Below are 23,221 nucleotides of genomic sequence, written 5' to 3'. Positions count from 1 at the left end.
TATTGTGTTTATCTCTATACATACATACATTTAAAAGGAAAAGGAAATATCCTTTTTAACTTTGTGGGCAGAAAACAAAAATGTGTTGCAGATAGTGGCCTATGTCCTGTAGGGTGAAAAATACACTAGATTATAAAGAGAGATAAAAAGGGGGAAAAAGAACTGCTCAACATCTTCAGATTTCCTGCTGATAAATGTGAATTCAATATAGGGCTTGTCATCCTATAAGTGAGAAGTCCGAGCTCTTGAATCACTTTATACTCCATTAGTGTCTCTTTTGCAGTCCACTCAACAAGTTAATGATCTTACCGTAGAATTTTAGAAATTATAGATTCACAGGTAAACACAGAAACCAGCAGTTGTCCTTTAAAAAAATGACTAATATTGCAGGAACTGAGCACAAGATTTCTATTTGCATTGCAAACAGATGACCAAGAACCAAGGACAGTTATTAAAATGAACTTAACACACATGCAAATTGAAGGCAGTATCACTGACCTCCTAATCTCTGTATCTTAACTTTTTTTTTTTTCCGCTCAGGTAGAATTGAAAGATTTGTACTTGAAATACTTTGTTTGAATCTATTCAGCTTTTTATTAAATTTTGAGGTGCATGGGAAGGACAGTCTCTCTGTGGAACTCCATTTTCTAATTTGTGAACTCAGCGGGGGAAAGAGTAACTATCACGTGAGGTTTCTGTAGGGATAAAATAAGAAACACATATGCAAAAACATGTGCCAAGCAATATAAATGTTGGTTACTATTGTTATTGTTACTAGTAAGTAGTACTGGTGTTATTAGGATCGTAACTATTGTCTTACAATTTGAATTGCTTTTTTTTTTTTTTTTTAATTTTATTTATTCGAAAGAGAGAGAGGGAGAGCTAGCAGGAGCAGGGAAGGGGCTGAGGGAGAGGGAGAAGCTGACTCCCCTCTGAGCAGGGAGCCAGATGCCATTGCAGGGCTCAGTGCACGGCTCCACGTGGTTCTCAATCCGAGAACCCTGGGATCATGGCCTAAGCCAAAGGCAGCTGCTTAACCAATGGAGCCACCCAGGCGCCCCACAATTTGAATTACTTTTAACAAAGAAGAGGTGCCTGTTTGGAGAGTTCCAGAAAGGAAACATGAAAGTTAACAGCCATACATTTCAAAATCAATTTGAAGCCATTTCCACAAAGGGGGACAATATCCTCTATTCTGTCACTGGAGCATGGTGTGATTCATTATAAAGTGATGATACATCTTTTTTTTTTTTTTTTTTTTAAAGATTTTATTTATTTATTCGACAGAGATAGAGACAGCCAGCGAGAGAGGGAACACAAGCAGGGGGAGTGGGAGAGGAAGAAGCAGGCTCATAGCGGAGGAGCCTGATGTGGGGCTCGATCCCGTAACGCCGGGATCACGCCCTGAGCCGAAGGCAGACGCCCAACCACTGTGCCACCCAGGCGCCCCAAGTGATGATACATCTTGCATTCACGTCTTAATTGGAATTGCACACTATGCGTTCCTAATGGGAGATGTGGTGGGGGGACAGAGAGAGTTGCCACACTCCAAGTAGTAACTGGAGAGAGTTTAATGAAAGGGTTATTTTCAAAAGTGGGATGATAAAGTAGCCTGAGGCTTGTACCAATGGGAAGCCGTTACCACCCATAGCTTGAAGGGTCAAGGAGAGAAAGCAGTTACTGGAAGCCAATGGAAACTATAGCTGTAGGAGAGGGCTGCTTCTGTACAGTATTACAACCACCGCGGATCTGCATCTGCAGGTCAATCACACGTCGACCTCTTGTCCTGTACTCAGATCTCCTGACAGTGTCCACCACTGGCGGAGGAAGGCCCAGTAATGCTGTCCATGAAGTTTGGTCTCCTGGAGCACAGAGCAGGGTACGGCAGGGTAAAGAGTGGATTACGGAACAAAAGAAAGATATCCAGGATTCTAACCTGTATGTTACTATTCAACACTGGCTATTGGGCTTCTTTCTCATAAGGATTACCAGAAAGGAACACATAATCAAAACGTACAGTCACAGAACTAAAGAACCATTCGATGCTAACCACATACACATGACGGGTTCACAATGATGTTTTAAAAAATTGATTAAATATTGGTGAAACATAAATAGTGTGCTAGGAAGTAGAAACATATGTAACCAGTTTAGTGCTGTAATTACATAAGACTCACAACAAAATAAAGTTAATCTGACACAGATTTAATGATGGGTGCTTTTGTTGTTTTACTTTTTAAAGTTAATTCTCCTGCCATGGGCGAAAGAGAAGTACAGAACAAAAGATAGTTGTGCAAATGACTTAGCTAATACTGCTATTGAGTCAAATCTAGGTTTACCAAAGTCTTCCAAGGGGAAGGCAAGATAAGGGGGAAGAGCAGAGCAGAAAGCTGCTCATTTGCTCTGAACACCCTTGGCCTTCCCTTCTCTCCCCCAAGCACTCTTCATTCCCCCTCCTGGAAAAGGGAGGAAGCGGAGATGAATCCTGTAAGCCCAGAGTGGCTATTCCAGAAATTCTGTATAGGATGGGTTTAGCAAAAGGAATCCAGTTGAAATTGCTCCTTGGGTGACTGTGCTGAAGACGCAAAACACTAGATTATATCAGAGTGTCTTCAACTAGGGTGATTTGAGGGGGTATATGATAACAATTATGAGTTGATGGGGGATGGGCCAAGAGGAACTGATCTTCTCTAAAGAGAAAACTGAATGAGGGAAAAAAGCTTTCACTTGTACTACTAAACTAAACAATAATAATTTGACATTGAAACTTTTCTCTATGCCATTAATGACCCTAATCAAAGTAAAATAGAAAGCTGAGTGATGTGGTAGAATTGGTCTGATAGCCAACCTGGGAAATAGAGGACAAGGCATTATTACTATGGGAAGCAGTCCCCCACCCGGCATTTCTCTTGCCCAGCTCTTCATATTCTTTCTATCACTTCCTTAGACACATCTCAGAGTGAAGGTAAGAAATAAGGAAACTGCAAGGACTGAGGAATTTGCAAGAGAGGCAAGGGTTATAGTTGGGGCTTTATTTCACCTGAGTGAGTACAATGAAAATTTATCTAAACAGCAAATGCTACCTGCACGTCACCATCTGGGGATAAGGAAATGCATTATTCAAAACTCAGAGGTCAGGATGTCTTACTCGGAGTTGACTCACATTGCTGGTAACTCACAAAAGCAAAACAGAAGACATTACGTAGTTTTTTTTTAAAGACAATTTTTTAGAGTAGTTTCAGGTTCACAGCAAATTTAAGAGGAAGGTATAGAGGTTCCCCATACTCCCCTTGTCCCTACACATGCACGGCCTCCTCCATTATCAACATTCCCCATCAGAGTGGTACAGCAGTCCCCCCATCCATGGTATATGTTCCATAGACTCTCAGTGGATGCCTGAAACCATGGGTAGTACTGAATCCTATGTATACTACGCTTTGCTATATATATATTGGGCACAGTAAGAGATTAAGAGCAATAACTAATAATACAAAGAACAACCATAACCACATACTGTAATAAAAGTTATATATATGTGGTCTCTCAAAATATCTTATTGCACTGCACTCATCCTTCTTGTGATGATGTGAGATAATAAAATGCCAATATGATGAGATAAAATGAGGTGAATGATGTAGGCTCTGTGACATAGTGTTAGGCTACTACTGATCTTTTCACAATATGTCAGAAAGAGGACCATTTGCTTCTGAACTGAAGTTGACTATGGGTAACCGTAAACATTGAAAATGAAACTGTAGGTAAGGGGGGCTACCAAACATTTGTTCCAATAATGAACCTGCTATGATACAGCATCATCACGCAAAGTCCATACGTTACATTAGGGTTCACTCTTGACATTGCACATTCTATGGGTTTGGACAAATGTACAATGACGTGTATCTACTATATTGTCATGCAGAACAGCTTCACTGCCCTACTTGGTGCTTCACCTATACATTCTCTCCCCTACCTCCAGCCCCTGGCAACTAATGCTCTTTTCACTGTCTCCAGACTTTTGCTTTTTCCAGAGTGTCGTATAGTTGGAATTATACAGTATGTGGTCTTTTCAGATTGGCTTCCTTCACTTAGTAATATGCATTAAGGTTCTTCCATGACTTTTCATGGTTTAAAAGCTCATTTCTTTTTGGCACTGAATAGTATTCCATTGTCTTGATGTACCACAGTTTATCCATTCACCTACTGAGAAATATCTTGGTTGCTTCCAAGTTTTGGCAATTATGAATAAAACTGTTATACACATCCATATATAGACATAAGTTTTTAATTCCTTTGGGAAAATGCCAAGGAACATGATTGCTGGATCATACGGTAAATATACGTTTAGTTTTGTTAAGGAATCACTAAACTGTCTTCCAAAGTGTCAGTACTATCTTGCATTCCCACCAGCAGTGAATGAGAGTTCCTGTTGCTCCATATTCTCAACATCATTTGGTGTTGTCAGTGTTCCAGATTTTGGCCATTCTAATAGATGTGTAGTTGTTTCTTATTGTTGTTTTAGTTTAAATTTCCCTGATAACAGAGGATATAGAGCATTTCTTCCTGTGTTTATTTGCCATCTGCATATCTTCTTTGGTGAAGTGTCTGCTAAGATCTTTGGCCTATGTTTTAATCAGGTTGTTTGTTTTCTTACTATTGAGTTTTAACACTTCTTTGCATATTTTGGATAGCAGTTCTTTATCAGATGTTTCTTTTGCAAGTGATTTTTCCCAGTCCGTGGCTTTTCTTCAAATTCTCTTCACACTATCATTCTCAGAGCTGAAGTTTTTAATTTTAATGAAGTCCAGCTTATTAATTTTTTCTTTCATGGATTGTGTCTTTGGTGTTGTAGCTTTTTTTTAAAAAAAATATTTCTTATCTTTTAAGCTAAGTTATTGGATATTAATATGGACATCTCAGTCCTAAGGGAGATTACCACATATGCCTAATTTTATTGTCATTTATTTGTTCATTCATTAATAGATTCAATAAATTAATACGAAGAATTGTTTTAGGCATTGGAGATTCTGTAATGATAAAGCCACTCTTCCTACGCTCAGGTAGTTCTTGGTCTAATGGATAAATTTATGATAGACAAAAAGAATATTCTTTGGCACTATGGTTCCCCAGGGAAGGAATACCTAAGTCTCTGGTCAGTAGGAAGAATCAATAATAAGTTCCTAAAGAAGAAGACCTCTAAGGAAAGGAAGAGAGATGTTTCCCAGGTAAATAGGAACAGGACGGGCAGTTCAGACAGAGGGGACAGACTAAACAAAGATATGGAGAATCAGTATGTGAGAGATTCTTTAAGCCCGTAAGCATGGCTAGAGTATAATGGACAGAAACCCTTGGTAAGAGATGGGGCTAAAGGGGAGGACAGGGCCAGGTTAAAGCAGTCTGCATGTGAGATGGGACTGCATCCTAAAGTCTTTGGAAATTGGAAGAATTTTCTGTGACAGTCTGACATGATCAGATTCAACTGACACACTATATGCATTAAGCAACATATATTGGTTACCTATTGTGAATATAGAACTCTGTTCTACATACTGGTAATAACAGTCACCATTTTTAAAACTCAGTATGTTCTCCACTACCTAAGCAAGGGGGGTAATGTTGTTATCCTTATTATTTATTACTATTACTTTCCTAATTTTATTTTTTCTAAGTGCAGAAACAGAAGAATAGATATTGTCAAACAATTCGGCCTGGGTTATAGCTGTTACCTGGAGTAAGGAGTCTGGCTACAAATCTTTCACACTTTTCCCCCGTGACACCATCTTCACTCACTAATCATTCACTTTAAGATTTCTAAGAACAGGAAACTCCTTCCTGTCTAAAAAGCCTCTTTATTCTTGATAGTGGCATAGTTTATTCCATCTTCAAAGGAAGACAATGCCATGGGACTCATTTGTACAAAGTAACGAGAGAGGTTCCATTTTGAGAGTTGGCTTCACTTTCTTGTCCATGGCTAGCCTCTCTCCAGTCAGGCTACTCTACCTCAGTCTGAAAAAAAACCCTGCCAGTGCCTCTCCTAGTCATGACTCTGAGTGAAGGTGAGGAATGAAGACACTGAGCTGCAGGGAAGCTCAGTCCAATATTGTAGGAGAGGCCTCACTGCTTTTCTTCGTGTTCTAAGGACATTTACTTGGGCTAGAGAAATGCTGCTGGTAGAAGTTCTGAACTCAGCAGGGGAAAATAAGGCTCTTCGTGGCCAAGTGTAAAAGTAAGGACAAAAGGAGACAGCAAATTACTTGGAATGAAGTACGGGTTACTCTATTGAGTCCGAGTGAAGATGGGGACCTATGGCTAGAATGACTTTGAAAAATGTATTTTCAGAGGGTTCCATTAGGACTCTGATAATACATACTGCTCACACTAAAAGTAAATCCTTAACTTTTGTGAAAGTACAGAAAGTACTTTCAGTACTACATAGCTACATGGATGTTCACAAACTGAACATACTCTTGTAACCATCACTGAAGTTAAGAAACAGGACATGACCAGTACCCCAGAAGCCCTCCTATATACTTTAATCCTTATTTGGCCAATGACATTAACTACTTATTTTAAAGTTTCACAGAATGGGACTCATTCAGTGTGTATTTTTGATGCCTAGCTTTGTTCATCCAACATTATGCTTGTGAGATGGGTCCATATTGTTGTGTGTCATTATTCTCATTACTGTACAGTGTTTCTTTGCGAGATCATATCTCAAGTTATTTATCTAGACAGTTATAATAATTTTCATAGGAATAGCCATAGTGTGGACCCATTTCAGATCACTCAGCTAGAGGTAATAATTTGGCTTATACTTACAATGGATACAGGTTCCAGGGCATTGTTTCAGCCTCCTTACAATATAAAAAATATATAGCATAAAAATAGTTTTGATGAGTGAAAGGGGATAAAATGTTACACAGAAAGAGATTGCTAGAAAGAATCAAAGGTTGGAGGAAAATGTTGAAACGATAATACTTATCTATTTGTAATAAAGCAAAGGCCCTAGATGAGAGAAAAAAATCAGATGCTATACCTATTCTTTTTTTTTTTAAGATTTTATTTATTTATTTGACAGAGAGAGAGACACAGTCAGCGAGAGAGGGAACACAAGCAGGGTGAGTGGGAGAGGAAGAAGCAGGCTTCCAGCAGAGCAGGGAGCCCGATGCAGGGCTCGATCCCAGCACCCTGGGATGATGCCCTGAGCCGAAGGCAGACGCTTAACGACTGAGCTACCCAGGCGCCCCATACCTATTCTACACACAGACACACAGACACACACAGACACACACAGACACACACAGACACACACATACACACACACACACACACACACACACGCTGCTTCCCCTTTCCTCTGCTTGAAATAATGTGTTTCCCCATATTTCAATATTTTCTGTGTAAAACATTCTTCACAAAATCTGAACTTTCAGTCAAACCCAGTATATAGATGAGAGATAAGGAAATTATGTAGTAGCAATTTAGTACTCAATCTCTGTCATTTGAAAATGACAGCATCAGTTGAAAAGAGGGAAAAAGTACCATGAATTTAAATCCTAAAATAAAGGCATTTGGTTCATCTTGAATACTCCATTTAGAACAACAGCCTTGACTTTTCTTCCACTCTGATTTACAGCTTGTTCTCCTTGGGGATGCTCTGATTTCAAGGGTATTAAGATATGATTTATTTACATAAGGCCAATTGAGGGTTATCCTGTTCTCAAAAATTAGGGACCAGCACTGCTCCACAAAAGAAACAAAAATGTTAATGATGTTAAAACTGGGTCTCAATGATTGAAAGAGTCAGGCTGCAAATCACAATGATTAACCATGATGACAAAACCAGAAACAAATTTATACTCCAAAGAAGAGCTTATTATCCCTTTTTGCTTGCCTTCTCAATGCTAGGTGTTAAAAAAATTGGTGTCTCAGGATGGCTCATCCTGATCTTTCATGGTTTCAAAATAAAAGAAAAATGAATTTTCCTTTCCTCTCTTCTTAGAAACCTCTTTTTTATATATAAAAGAATGAATAAAATTCAGATATACCAGGAAAAGAGAAGATCAAATGTAAAAACAAAAATTTTAACAACAAAAAAAAAAAACCCCAAAACCAAAAAACAACCAAACAAAAAAACACTTCCACGATGCAATTTACTTCTTTGATTATAACATGTCTCAGTTAACAACATAGGAGAAAATTGAGGCTATCCTGGTCTATTTTGCTCTGCTCTAATTGAGCTACTTTTGATGGATTTTGCATTTCCATAAGGAGAACGCAATGATCAAATTAGCTTTATATCACTCCAGTAATATGTAAGTTTATTTAACTTCCTTACCATCTGCAAAAATGATGTGCCAGGGATTAGAGCAAAATAAAACAAAACAAAGCAAAATTAGGCCTTGATTCCCATTTTCACTATTATACTGAGGATTAAAAAAGTAAAAGATCAGAACACTGAATATTGATCACCTATACACTAGATAATACAAAGACTTCAATAATTACCAAGATTTCTGGAAATCCTATATTTCAACATACTAAAACATTTAATTCTTCATGCAAAATAGGAAAAATAAAAATAAATACTTCAAGGAGAAAATCTAGTAGAAAATGTTGTGTAGAAGACACTGACGTAGGACGCATTAGAACACCATGTATACTTTACTAAATGAAGTAGATTTTATAAATTGCCAAATGTATCAAAACTGTATGAGACTGAAAGCTAAACAGTTGACGATTAATTTGAACAACTAATTTTTAAATCATAATTATGTTCTCTGTATTTAATTTCACTATTGTAAGCAATACGTATTTTATACTATTATGTTTAGGTGTGAAAGCATTTATTATAAACAAATTGTCTGAAATTCCTCAAAAATAGTCACCACTTTAATATCAGTGATAATGTTTCCTCAAACTTTCACCACTTGAGATCCAGTTAATGAAAAATAAACATAAGTGCAGATGCTACATTGTAGGTAAGTTTTAAAAACATTTAACACAAATTTCTACACAAATAAAAGATTTAAAAAATCATTTCATATCAATTGCAGGAAAGCTGTTATCTGCACATTTTCATTCATAATTAAGTATGTAATGATGGTTGCATTACCCAAGTTTCTCATCCAGTTAGTCTCTTTGCTTACTTTTTATTTATACTGTACTAGAAAAGCCCACTCTAAAATTAATCATCATCAGTCATATTCTTGCAGAGATTTAGATGTCTTTGGAATACACGTTTTTACCCAGAAGTAATTGGTTCAGGCTATTCAGAATATCAATACGTTGCTGGGGATGTCACTGAACAAATGATGCGAAATAGAAATAGTCTTGTATTAGTGATCTCACATGATAAAACATGCATTTTTTCCCAAAAACAAACGAACAAAAAAAAACCCCCATGTGATTTCGTTTCCTTTTACCAACTGTTAGACTTCAGGGTGTAAAAGCAGAACTGAAAGTCCTGGAAATTCTGGAAGTCCAGGAAAAAATTACAAAGACTCGCATCCATGGGCATAATTTTTTGGCTCCTTCCTTCAACACCAAATCAGTACCAGGAAGCATATGGTTGACCACCAAACACTGTCTGTGAATACAGTGGTGTATTCATACCTGGCTGTTCTCTGTTCGTCCTCATCCCAGAACATCTTTTCCAGGGTACAGGAGGCATGGAGGATAACCATTAACTGAGTTAAAAATAATCTCAATTCCTAGTTTGGCTCTCCAGTCACAAACAGGACAAATTGTTGTTGTGCTCCCCTCCCTCACGTAAGTACCACACACGTACCCCAAATGCTGATTTATATTCTGTACTTAGGTATTCTGTTCTACAGTTAAATAACTGCTAGCCTGTTTTAGGAGAGTAACTGCTTTTCCATGGTGCAGGCAGATTCCAGGAGCATCCATTTGGTTCAGCAATATTGCCAAAAGCTTATTAAGCTTTCCCTCTGCACATAAAATTTATCATTAAACTTGTGGCTGGTTTTATACCCATCTCAGTCACAGTGTGACATTTACCTAATTTTTCTTATTTTTACAAAGAGTGCAAAGTTAAATTATGTTGCTATGATTTTGGTGACTTCCCCATCTTTTGCAACAAAATGCATTAATTTTGATGGGAAAAGGATTGTTTTACTTTCTAGAGAAACTTAATTGGTTCAACAGAAAGGTCATCTTGTTTTGTTTGAAAGCTGCAGGAAAGTTTTAAAGTCTTCATTGTCACGTAGTGACACATTTGTTATAATTACACGAGCGGTAACGAAAAAATTTAAAAATAATTAACATCTTCCCTCCCATTTTAACTTCTCTTCCATGGTCGCTTGAATGAAACCATCACAGCATCCCAATGCAAACCAATGAAAATCTATGTTTGCATCAGCGTCCTGATACTGCTTAGTTTTTTCACATTAATCTGAATTGTAGTATTTATGTTACTACTCTTACCACAATGTTTATGTCTTAAAGAGAATGTTTTTAATCTGATCTGTTTTTTTTGTGAACAGAGGGTATAATTCATCCAAATTCTAACAATAAAAAGGGGGAAATTACAGATAAAAATAATTAGAAGAAGATTACGGGAAATTATATATTTGGGGTAAAATTACACCATTAACTGACTATTGGCTGAGATGACATTCCCAATATAGTCTTTGCAATGTATCCATAATTTTAAAGAGCATAATGGAACTTCATTAGAGAACCAAATGCCTATGAAAACCATCTTTAGGGGCACCTGGGTGGCTCAGTCAGTTGAGCGTCTGCCTTCGGCTCAGGTCATGATCTCAGGGTCCTGGGATTGAGCCTCGCATTGGGCTTCCTGCTTAGCAGGGAGTCTGCTTCTCCCTCTCCTCCCCACTTGTGCTCTCACTATCTCTGTCTCTCTCTCAAATATATAAATAAAATATTAAAAAAAAAAGAAAACCATCGTTATACTTACATGTCAATTACATTTGTGCATTAATTTTTTCTCTTAAATTACTGTTTCTCTTAAATTATTAGGTAATCTATGAACAGTACAACTGTTTGGTCATTTTTTGTACCTCATTTTGAGAAATACTGGTGTCTAGGCATTTGTCATCATCAGAAACATTGATCTTCAACAAAGAGTCTTTTCAAAGTTTGAGTAATTCTTTTGACATGGCATTAATTTTTGCTAAGTTCACATGTATTTATTGAGCGTTACTGTTTACCAAGCATTGAGTCAGATGCTAGGGGCAACACAAAGCATAAAAAGACATGTTCTCCACCTTCTAAGAATTTATAATTAATAGGTACTGCAGGTATAGGAACTGATAGTCATAAGTCAAGGCAAGCTATGGAGAAGTCATACACAAATAATAAAAATCCATACGCTTGTGGGAAACAGAACGTGACTAAGATGGCCAGCAAGGGGAAGATGCATTTCAGGTGAACCTTAAAGAAACTGGGAAAACAAGAGAAGCAGGAAAAAGGCCAAGGCTTGGAAAGCATGGGTCTGGTTTGACTGGAAGACATGATGCAAAGAGAAAGGCTAGGTACTGGGACTGGTCAGATTAGAATGGCCCTTGAGTGCCACACCATGAGACATTCATTTCTTACACTGAGGATTTATCACAAGTTTCAGAGAAGCATTAAGCCTGTGTTTTAAGAGAACTAAACATTAAAAAAAAAAAATGGGGAAAGAACATTAAAAAGTGGGTTTATTCTGAAGAAATAGGAAAGACAGGAGAAAATAATTCAGATGCCCACATTACTTCCCAGGCACTAAGAAGGTAAGTCAAAATAAGTGCCGGAAAAGAGCAGGTATGCTTTCTGAGGTCACGTGGAATCCGAAAGGGAGGTGTAGTTTTTCCTTCCCAGACCCAAGCCAAAGGCAGGAGAGGAGGCAAAATATGTGCAGAGAGGGCAGACATTTATGGAGCCAGATCATTTGATTTCAAAGCCCATTATTCTATAGAGAAGACCTATAATTTTACACACACATTACATACACACATGCACACACACTTGCATGAATGTATGTGGATGTTTGCATGCGTGTACATATGCATGCATGTAAATATAATCTGGATGGATATGAACTTAATGCTTTAGGTGGATCTAAATTTGGTCAATATGGTGAATACTGTGACTGAACCCTGATTTACAAAATACGATCCAACTAGGCAATTACTCAGTTTCCAAAACTGACTATGATTATTAAGGGCAATTGAAGCATACATTAGTTTAGGAAGAGTGTGATGAATGATAGAGGCCCTAAATCAAGGAGCTGAGGGTGCTCCCTGACTCTTTTCACATGTAAAATTCCTGTTCTCCTGCAACCTGGCACACCTCCTTGGACCCCACCCATTTCCTCCCCAGGCCAGGTTCCAGCTAGCTGTTTCCAACCCAGCCTGACTTTTGGCAGAGAACATAAAGGTCATAGAAAATTATTTCACTACTAGTATTAGTATAGAGGAATTTAATTTGTTGAATAATAAGTAAACTCATGATGCCATAAAATTAATGAGGCTCCCCAAAGTATATCAAGTCCTCCCAAATAAAACCCTACATTATCCAAGGAATATGCTTGCTCGTCCCTGGCCAAAAATTTCCATCTCTGTTACACATATTATAACACTATACACACCCTTCTGAAAATCAGAAATAAGCAAATGGAATCTTTGAATATTTGGAAGGGAATAATATTCTACAGTATTGACGACTGTGGTTTTTCTGCATTTCTTTGAGCCCCATCGCCCTTCCCGCTGAAGTATCAAGGTTGTTCTGTCAACAGATTCAAGGAAACGTTGTTATGCGGCATGATCAGGAAACTAATGAGAGGGAAGAAGGGGGTGCTATTAATCACTAGGCCAGGGCAACAGTCACAACCCTGGAGTGTTCTGGGTAAACCCGGATGTATGTTCTCTCTAAGTGTAGGGAACTACGTGAATACAATTTTTGGAAATTAGTTACATTTCTTGCACATTTGAGTTTTATGGAATGTGTTGATTGCCACATCCATATTTTGCTAAACAACTGGCCTTTTTAGATACTAAATAAGAAAAAAAAGTAAATAAATGATCGAGATTGCCTTGTCAATGGACACACCAGTGGAGGAATTTTTTCCTTTTTAGTATTCAAGTGGCTGCTGTTTTATTTGCAAAATGCACCACAATCTCTCAGGAATTAATCCTTGGCCCCTGGAAGGTCAACTGCAACCCTGTCACTAGATGCCACTTGTACCTGTCACGGCCAGAGAAGTGGAAACCCCATACAGTGTCATGCGTCTCCTCAGGAATTTCCCCCAAATAGTCTCAGATGTGCCAAGGTGTATTGACCCAGCTGTTGAGTCAGACTTACCCAACATCTGCTCTCCTAGGTCTCAAACAGACAGTGCTGTTAATTTGAGTCACATTTTCACTAGCACCATTACTGGGCAAATCCATATAACTTCTTCCCCCCAATACCTTCTGTTTAGAATCCAAAAAATACAAACAACAATTCTCTGAGCTGAGACAGCTCTTGCATCTTTAGCTCATCCCAAGGTATAAACCAGGATAATTATGGGAAGACATATGTTGGTGGTAATAAAGCAGATACGTACGTTCACTGTTTTGAAGATTAACTGTCTACCACATTGCGGTATTTAAGCATGAGACCATTTCAGATTTAATACACATTCCCCAACCCCCGTCTCCACCATAATACAGAGTCTAGCAAAAGACACAATTTACATAACTTACAACCAGAGGATTTCACTAATATAAACAATTCTGGTGCATAGCAGTTGGCACCCAAAAAGCACTTTATGAACTCCCTGCTCCTTCCTGCTGCCAAACTCAGGGTGACATGTTCATTGTTTTCCTCATAAAATCTACGATTGCTTCTGCAAGACCAAGAATAAGGATTGGCTTTTTATTTCATTTTTACAAGCATGGGTGAGCAGATGAAATTCAGAGGGGCCAAAACGAATACTAAGTTTCAGTCTGTCAGATTCCCAAACGGCAAAGACATTAAGCTTCCATACCATAGCTGCTAATGGAATCACTAGGACATTGTCAAGCTTTAGGGATGCTTTTAAAAGACAAACTCTGACCCATGCCAATTTCTTCTATGATTAGGCTAAGCTTAAAGACATACCTAAAACAGTCTTCTACTCCAACCGCTGAATAATTACTAGCACTTAAGTAAATGCAAATAAATAAACACATCAAAATAATCCAGGTAATTGAAGTTCAAGTGTGGTAGACACTGAAGACAAAACTCTTTTCTATTCAAAAATGAATGACTCAATCCAATTCATTCATAACTCCCAAGACATTAATTTTTATCACTGAAATATGCTTTTATGCAAATTATATGAAGTAATTCAGCCACTACTTTAATAACACATTCTACATAAAATAAACACATTAAGGGGCGCCTGGGTGGCACAGCGGTTAAGCGTCTGCCTTCGGCTCAGGGCGTGATCCCGGCGTTATGGGATCGGGCCCCACATCGGGCTCCTCCGCTGGCAGCCTGCTTCTTCCTCTCCCACTCCCCCTGCTTGTGTTCCCTCTCTCGCTGGCTGTCTCTCTCTCTGTCGAATAAATAAATAAAATCTTAAAAAAATAAAAAATAAAAAAAAATAAACACATTAAATGCCATGCTTATAAAGAAACTTAGTATGCACCGCAACAGCGAAAAAAGCAATGTGGAAGGACTCTTTTTGAAGGTTGAGTTGTTTGAGAGAAAATTAAACTAATTCTTTAAAAAAAAAAAAATCTTTCAGACCAATCTGGCTGAGCAAATAACACTTCTGTAAAGATGAAAGAGTCGATAGCACGAGAAACACAGCATGTTCATTTTGATATAGCTTCTACTCCTTGAATTTTACACTGGAGGCCTAAAAAAAGAATAGCTTAAGTCTATAATAGTCCATTATGAGACATTTCACATGCATAAATTCTCAATATTTCATAAATACTGTAACTATGAAAAAATCATTCATGCCTTGCATTTAGAAAATGGACCCTTGTGGAATATTGCCTTTTTCAACCTCAGCAAACATAAGTTAAATATTTATAAAACAAAATTTATTGAAACTAGTTCCATTCTTATGGGAGTAGAATAGACACTTGAAAAGAATCAGCCTGAACTAGTAGTCTTACGTGTATTAATAGTGCATCTGCATATGCAACAGCTCTCTACGGAAATATTAACACTGAGAGAGCCCCTCATTTTCAGCTCACACCAGAATATATAAACACAGGCCGTAGTTGATCCTATCAGAATTATTTTACTAACTGCTTGATACCACCAACATTGGTTAGTTTTGGTTTTTAAGAGGAATCTAAGAAAGGAAACTAAAAATCACTATTGTTCAGAAAACCTCAGCTGACCTACATAATGATTAGACAGTGAAAATAGTACGGAAAAGGACAAAAGAAAGAGTGAAATTCTTCCTCCCTCAATCGGCCCCATCCCTTTCTCCAAAGGCAACCACTACTGACTTTTTCCCTTTTGTTTCCTTCCAGATAAAGGGAGAAACAAGCTTATTATTGTAATAACAAATACATGAATGCAAATAGGCACATTTTCACACAATTAACATTTCCATCCTTCATCTTTTAAATTATACTTATATATACTAGAGCTATTTCCCTTTCAGTAGAAACAGTTGTTGTAAAATGTTTTCAAATTCTTCATTATATTGACATGACCCTAACAATTTCAGGCTGACCAATACTTCCGGTCCTTTTGCTAGACAGTGCACATGGGGGAAGTGTATAAACATGGAATGAACTTCGCTGTGAAAACATGTTGATAAACTTTGCAAATATATGCTTTGGATAAATTCCTCTCATTAAGAAAGATCGAGTTGAAAGGTGAACACATTCACATTTCTTTCTTTTTTTTAAAGATTTTGTTTATGAGAGAGAGAGAGGGAGGGAGAAAGAGAGCATACAAGTGGGAGGAGGGGCAGAGGAGAGGGAGAAGCCGACTTTCTGCTGAGTAGGGAACTCAATACAGGGCTGGGCTCTATCCCAGGACCCTGAGATCATGACCACAGCCAAGAGGGTCTGCTTAACAGACTGACCCACCCAGGCGCCCCACATTTACATTTCTGACATATTATCTATCTTCACACCACCCAAGATTGGTCACCATAGTTTATATCCTCACAGTTGAGAGTTCTTTATCAATAGACTGATGCTGGGTATTTTTAAATTTAATTATCTGCCAATCACGTGGGTATAATATATTAGATCGTTTTTTATGATTTATATCTATATTTTTGGCTTTACTTTCGAAAGAGGCTGTACAACTATTCATGTGTTCAATATTCACTTATTTTTCATTATTCATAAATTTTTGTTCATATCCTTTGCCTATTTTTCTAGTGTTGGTTGTTCCTATGAGATATTTAAAAATTAAGAAAAACTGGTCTTGAGCTTAGCTGCGTATTTTTCTACAACCTGTCATTTGTCTTTTTTCTTTCTCATATTATTTGCTCCGCATACAAAGTTTTTGTTTTCTAATGTTTTATGCTGTAAAGTTTATTGATCTTTTCTGTATAAATTCTGGATGTTATACTCTTTTAGAGAGCTTCTCTCTGCCAAGCTTATAAATACATTCAGCGATACTTTTTAAAAATCTTTCTTATAGGCTCTTTTTTTTTAATGTTTAATACTTTCTTCCATCTGGAACTTATTTGGAGGTTTAAAAGATAGGGATCCAGTTTTATCTCTTTCTGCAAAAGTTAACCAGTTGTTTCACACTATTTACATTCAATAGACTCTTTTTTCAATGAGTGAAAAACAATACTATTGTCATGACTTAAGTGTTAAAACATGCAGATCTATTTGTGGCCCCTCTCTTTTGGTCTTCTCCAGAACCAATTTATTTTAATTACTGCAACTTTGTGATGTATTTTAATATCTAGTAAAAGTAGCTTTCTTCTCATTTTTCTTTTGCAAAATTGCTGTGAATATTCTCAGATATGTCTTTTCCAGGTGAATTTTAGTAGCAAAATGATATTGAATTTTGTCAAACGTTTATTATTTTCTATATATTTTCTGACTTCTTTCTGATTTCTGCTGTGACCCAAGAATTATTTGAGAGTTTTTTATTACTGTTGATATTTAAGGTGGTTAGACTTTATGCTTCCCTTCTCTTAAGTTATAAAATTATTGAATTGTGGTCAGTAATCTACTTCATATCATTTTACCTTTGTGGACTGTATTAATATATGCTCCATTTCTATATATGACACGTAGGTATTAACATAAAGATTTATTCTCTAGAAGTATCAATCATTCACTCCTTTATTAATCCAATTATGTGCCTCTATATCCTTATCTAATTACCTGCCTCTATATCCAGCTACGGACACATTTAAACTTCTCAGTTATTTTATTCAGGCCCTTAACGTTACAATTTTTTTTGTTCCATATCTTTTAGTGGCTAACATGACAAGTTAAAGTCTCTTGCCACCATTGAATTTCTGTTAAATTCTCTTGGCATTTCGCAAAACCATATGCTTTTTATTTTGTTATTATTTTACTTTTTATTAACAGGCACTATCTCATTTATATTCATTGATGTAACCAATATAATCAACTTTTCAAGTTGCGTTTTCTAAATGTAATTCTTGTTTTGTTTCTAAATTTTTATAGGGTTTGTCTTTTTTTTTTTTTAAATGTGATATGTGCATGTTTTCCTTTCTGGTGATTTGACAGCTTTAAAGTTTTGTTTTCTTTGGTTTCGTTGTTGTCGTTCGTTTGTTTCTAGTCATTCTATTCTGCACAGGCTTCTAGTATAATTTCTTTTTTTTTTTTTTTTTAAGATTTTATTTATTTATTTGACAGAGATAGAGACAGCCAGCGAGAGAGGGAACACAAGCAGGGGGAGTGGGAGAGGAAGAAGCAGGCTCATAGCAGAGGAGCCTGATGTGGGGCTCGATCCCACAACGCCGGGATCACGCCCTGAGCCGAAGGCAGACGCTTTAACCGCTGTGCCACCCAGGCGCCCCTAGTATAATTTCTAATAAGAGAGTTGAACAATTTATACTTCCATCACCAATTCTCTATATCCCAACATTTGGTTTTTATAATTATTTTATATGTTGTCAAAATTTACAATTAAAAAAAAAAACTTTTGTAACTACATATGGTGATGGATTTTATTTTTTTAAAGATTTTATTTATTTATTTGACAGAGATAGAGACAGCCAGTGAGAAAGGGAACACAAGCAGGGGGAGTGGGAGAGGAAGAAGCAGGCTCACAGCAGAGGAGCCTGATGTGGGGCTTGATCCCATAACGCCGGGATCACGCCCTGAGCCGAAGGCAGACGCTTAACCGCTGTGCCACCCAGGCGTCCCAGATGGATGTTAACTAAACTTATTGTGGTGACCATTTTGTAATATATACAAATATCAAACCATTACGTTGTACACCTGAAACTAATGAAATGCTATATGGCAATTATAACTGAATAAAAAGAAATTTACAATATTTACTTTCTATAATTCTTAGTATAATAATTATTTAAATTTCTCCTATACTTAAACGATATCATTGCTTATCCTCACCCCCTTACCACGGATTTCCCGTGTTACATCGCCAGGCAATTTGTTTCTGTTTGTGAGTCTGTCGATCAGTTCTCTTTGATTCCCTACTCACCTTAACTGAGCTTTACTTAGCTCTCCCTAAATGCTACAGTTTGTGTCTGCATGTATCTGTAACCAGAAGGCAAGGGGAAGAGTATGGGGAATGGTTGACCATGGTTTTGGGCAGTCTTGGTTAGTGTTTTTGGGCTTTGCCATCTTCTCTCTGGTTTTGTTAACTCTCTATGCCAGGGTCTGTTCTATTATTTTGGGAATCAATTCAATGCCTATGGCTTCAGAAATTTTCCCCTACTTAACCCTGGGTACCTGAACCTCTATTTCCATCATAAGGACCTCAGGAAGTCATTTAGTCCAATTAGTTTTTCTCTTCCCAACAGCCAATGTATCTCCTCTCTCAGATACAACAGACATAAGGCATTAAGGTCCTAAACAGGCTGAAGGCAACATCACCCCCAGGATTCTAGTATAAGCTTCTCAATTCATTCTGCTCTCTGCTTAATTTATCTTCTCTCTTCATTTTCTGGTCACCTAAAACCTTGTTTATTGCTGAAGATAATTAGCTCCGAACGTATGAACATTCTGCTTTTTATTCCCTACTTTCATGCCAGCACAAAGACACCAAAATAGACAACTTCAGAAATTATTATTTCTCCTGTGAGTTCAGAAGACTGCCTTATGGAAATGTCCAAGCTCCCCTCTCTCAGGATTGCTCCATTAGCTTCTCTACCGTTCGGTGGTGGTTATTTTTGAGGATTCTATTTTACTCACATCTCCCCTATTTGGTTTATGTGGAGAACAGTTTAGGAGCCCATGGCAGATCCGGGGATTCGGGTCTGCTTCATTCTTTGCTAGTATTTTCTTCCATTGGTAGTTGGGAATTTTTCCCCCTTATCATGTATGTATATATGGATGGATGGATGGTGAGAGTTGATTTTTAATTATATGTTGTTTAATGACATTTGTTTAGGGAAAAGAGTATTTTGAGGTTCAGCTTCACTTTGCCGTCGTAAACTAGATCTTGTTCACAATTACTAACATCAGTATTATGCTTATGCAGACTTTTAGAAGTGCTATTTTAAAATACAATATGATTCCTACATAGCTCATTTTAATCAATCTTCTAAATATTCATTAAAAACGGAAATTAAACTGAAGATGGGAGCGAGTGACTAAGGGGCACGAAGGACAGAAACAGAACCCTGTGACCCAAGATCCTCTACCCCTCTACTCCTATCTGCTCCTATTCACACAACAGAAATTAATTCTTTCCATAAACTCTACCCCCTGGGTAACCCGCATTATCCAGGTACCCATGGAAATGGGACAAAGACAGCCACAGGGGCAGAGGCAGAAAGGCCAAAAGCCTTTTAGGTTTAGTGCCTGAATCTCACCAGGCCCATTCTGCCTTCTGGACACAAAGAGCCTGTTTTCCATAAATTTAAGTAGAATGAAGAAGCAACCATAGTAACCATTAATAGTGAGAAGCATAGGTTTGACACTCTGCAAAGCCTGCCTTGGAGTTTCATTCTGAATAAAAACAATTAAGAATGAGTAAACACAGCTGATATAGAAAATCTAATTTTTTTTATTAAATTTTAGTTACACAAGAAACGTTACTTAAGGCTTTATTAAGTAGTCTGTTCTTCAGTGCATTTAAACTGGAAATTTGTTTTAATTGAATTAAAACTATTAAAGTTGAATCAAACGTTTCAGGGATTGTTCTGCTGTGTTATGCAAGCCATGCCATGTAAATCTGTGCATCTTACTGGGGTGAGGGGAGGAGGAAGGAAAGTAAATTCCATTCTGTTAGTTCCAGTTTGCCCATTAGTTATACTACAGAGATGGTATTTCCAAGGATTCTAAAATTATAATAAATTATTTAGGAGCTGAAAGAAGTCTCAAAAAAAAAAAAAAAAAAAAAAACAAAACCAAACAAACCAGTGTATTTCTAAGGATTTTAAATATAATACCAAGAAGTTAGTCTTTACATGTTTCTAGTTATCTTCAATTCATATATTAAATACAGATTACAGCTTAAAAAAATCTATCTAAAATATATTAAGTTAATTTAGTAAGAGAGTTCATCTAAACACTTTTTCCTACCGGAAACATATATGCATAGCTTTGACTCTGACATCTTTGTCTTTATTGTTGTTGTTAAAGCCCAGTAGGAGAGAAAAGCAATTTACAAAATATACTACAACAGAACGACAGACAGTCTCTACTCTTCCTAATCTCCCAGATCCCAAACTGATAAGAAAGCAGTGTAAAAATGAATAAACCATTTATGTTAATGTTGATTTTATTTTGCAATCATCTCTCTCCAATTATATACTTTTCAGTGAGATGGCAAACAGAAAGTAGATGAAAAAAGCATAACCCCCAGATATGGGATGACCATTCATCAAATGCTGTGCAGATTTAAGGACTAAATCTGAGAGAGAGTGCACAAATCTTTATTAATAGAGGGAAATGGAATATAATCCAAAGTATCCTAGGGTTCCAATGCATCATTACCTCTCAAAGTCAAATTTGAACTTAATTAGAATAATTACTTTCAAAAGAAAATTATAATGTATTTAATTCCTACTTGTAATCTGAGCCCATTAGCCATCATGCCGTAAGGGGCAACTATCCGATATGATGAAGGTAGCTGGATTCTACTTCAGAGAATTAAACTATAATCTGTCATACTCCATCCATAAAGTTGTCCCTAGAGTGTTTGTCAGATGAGAAGAAAGGAATTATCTAAGGAAAATACTAAAGGATATATATAATAAAACACAATTTAATATTTTAAGAAATGAAAATATTGCAAGTTTTAGTCTTTACTCCTGTGGTAACACAAATACTGTAAATCACGGAAATTTAGGAGAGAGACTATTTTCTATTTCTACTGAAATAATTCCCCAGTATAACAGCCATCAGGTGATAGTAAATGTTAAAATCAATGTTAAAAATATACTGTATACACACACACACACATGCATGCACACATTCCTCCATTGTTTTCACTCTTTTTATTCTAAGAATAAACAGATATTCTTAGAAATAAAACACCTGCCTCTTTTAAAAATTATCCTTAAAGAAAAATTGGAAGGTTAAGTCACAGGTATCCTATCCTAGTTAAAAGATATGGTGAGTAGATGGCTGGCTCTATAACTAGGTAGAGTTAATCTGGTCAGAGTAAAACAATACCTGGATAGTTTACTTTTTAACTTGGAAAATTAGAAGAAGATAGGAATGAGCAACATTCTAGACTGAGCAATGGATTCTAATTTTTTTTAAACCTAAATTTATAAATTAATGTAAATTGGGAAAGGTGTGGTAGTTGGCTTCCAAGATGGACCCCAATGATCCCATCCCCTAGTATTCACACAGCTATGTAGTCCCCTCACACGATGTATCTGGGTTGGTTGAGGTGACCAATAGAATAAGGCAAAAAGAGATGGCATGTCACTTCTGACAAAAAGTTAAAAAGATGTTGTGTCTTCCATATTGGTTGTTCTCTCTCTTTCACCCCTCTTTCTCCCTTTCATTATTCGGTCATGAAGAAGCTAGATGCCATGTTGTGAGCAGTCCTATGGAGAGGTTCTTCAGTGAAAAACAAAAACATCAACAACAATAACAACAATAAAACTAAAGCTTCCTGCTAACAACCACAAGAGTAAGCTTGAAATTGGATCCTCTGGCCCCAGTCAAGCATTCATATGACTGCCGCCCCAGTCAACAGCTTGACTGCAATGTCATGAGAGAGACTCTGAGCCAGAATCACTCAACTGAGATGCTACCAAATTCCTGGATGCCAATAACTGTGTCAGATAACAAGTATTGTTGTTTTAAGCAACTACGTTTGGGGGTAAATTGATTTGTAGCAATATATAACTAAGAGTTTGCTTCCCACAATTTTTGCACAATGTTTTCCTCATTACGCTGGGAATAACTCTGGTCGACACTGAGATGATCTTTGTAATCTTAGTGTTCTCTCTCCAGCACTTACATCCTCTGTACCAGTCATCTCTTTCTTCTACTGCACTCTGGTGAAAGGGCAGGTTATGATCTTTGGTTAAAGAGTTATTTCCTGATTGGGAACAATATCAGAAAAGTTTTCTTCATTGCCAAGATGATTCCCATGTAAAATATTAAACACCCCCTTTGGAAACCTAAAAGCCTTCAAAATTCATATGTAACCAAGGGCAAGGAATGATCTGTCCTAGGGGTAGGTGATAAGGGAATGTGTGATATACAGAAAATTTTAAAAAATGAATTCAGGAAATTTTGCTCCGCTTTTTACTATCAACATGTGCTATAATTTTAAACAAAGCCAGTAATAAAATAGCCCTCTTTCCAAAAATATTTTGTTAATCTAAGTTCTAAATGACTGTAGCAGTTGTGAAGCTTCAACTTAGAAACTTAAAAAAAATAACATCCTTTTATCTATAAGCAGTTAACTCATAGAAGGCCCAGTTATATAGCTGGCCCAAGACATGTGTGAACTCAGCTATCTGCATTTGTTTTAAGAATAAGCTCATAATTCTTTGTAATTATTCAAGCTTTGTTTTGGACAGGTTTTGTTTATGTGCTCCTACATATTTCTACTTTTAAGCAAGAGAAACATAATAAACAATATCATGTGATTGCAAAGACAAGTA

The 23,221-nt window shown here is 36.9% G+C and overlaps 1 protein-coding gene across 2 annotated transcripts in view; it reads right to left on the bottom strand.

Moving 5' to 3' along the window:
• The window catches only part of MACROD2 (mono-ADP ribosylhydrolase 2), a 1,878,458-nt gene that overhangs the window by 827,970 nt on the left and 1,027,267 nt on the right, over window positions 1–23,221 (bottom strand). The window lies entirely within an intron of this gene.

This window comes from Ursus americanus, chromosome 22 (genome assembly GCF_024610735.1).
Source record: "Ursus americanus isolate L20-20 chromosome 22, mUrsAme1.1.p, whole genome shotgun sequence".
Taxonomy (NCBI): Eukaryota; Metazoa; Chordata; class Mammalia; order Carnivora; family Ursidae; genus Ursus; species Ursus americanus.
The sequence above is the reverse complement of the archived record's forward strand: the minus strand, read 5'-3'. Positions and strand labels throughout refer to the sequence as shown.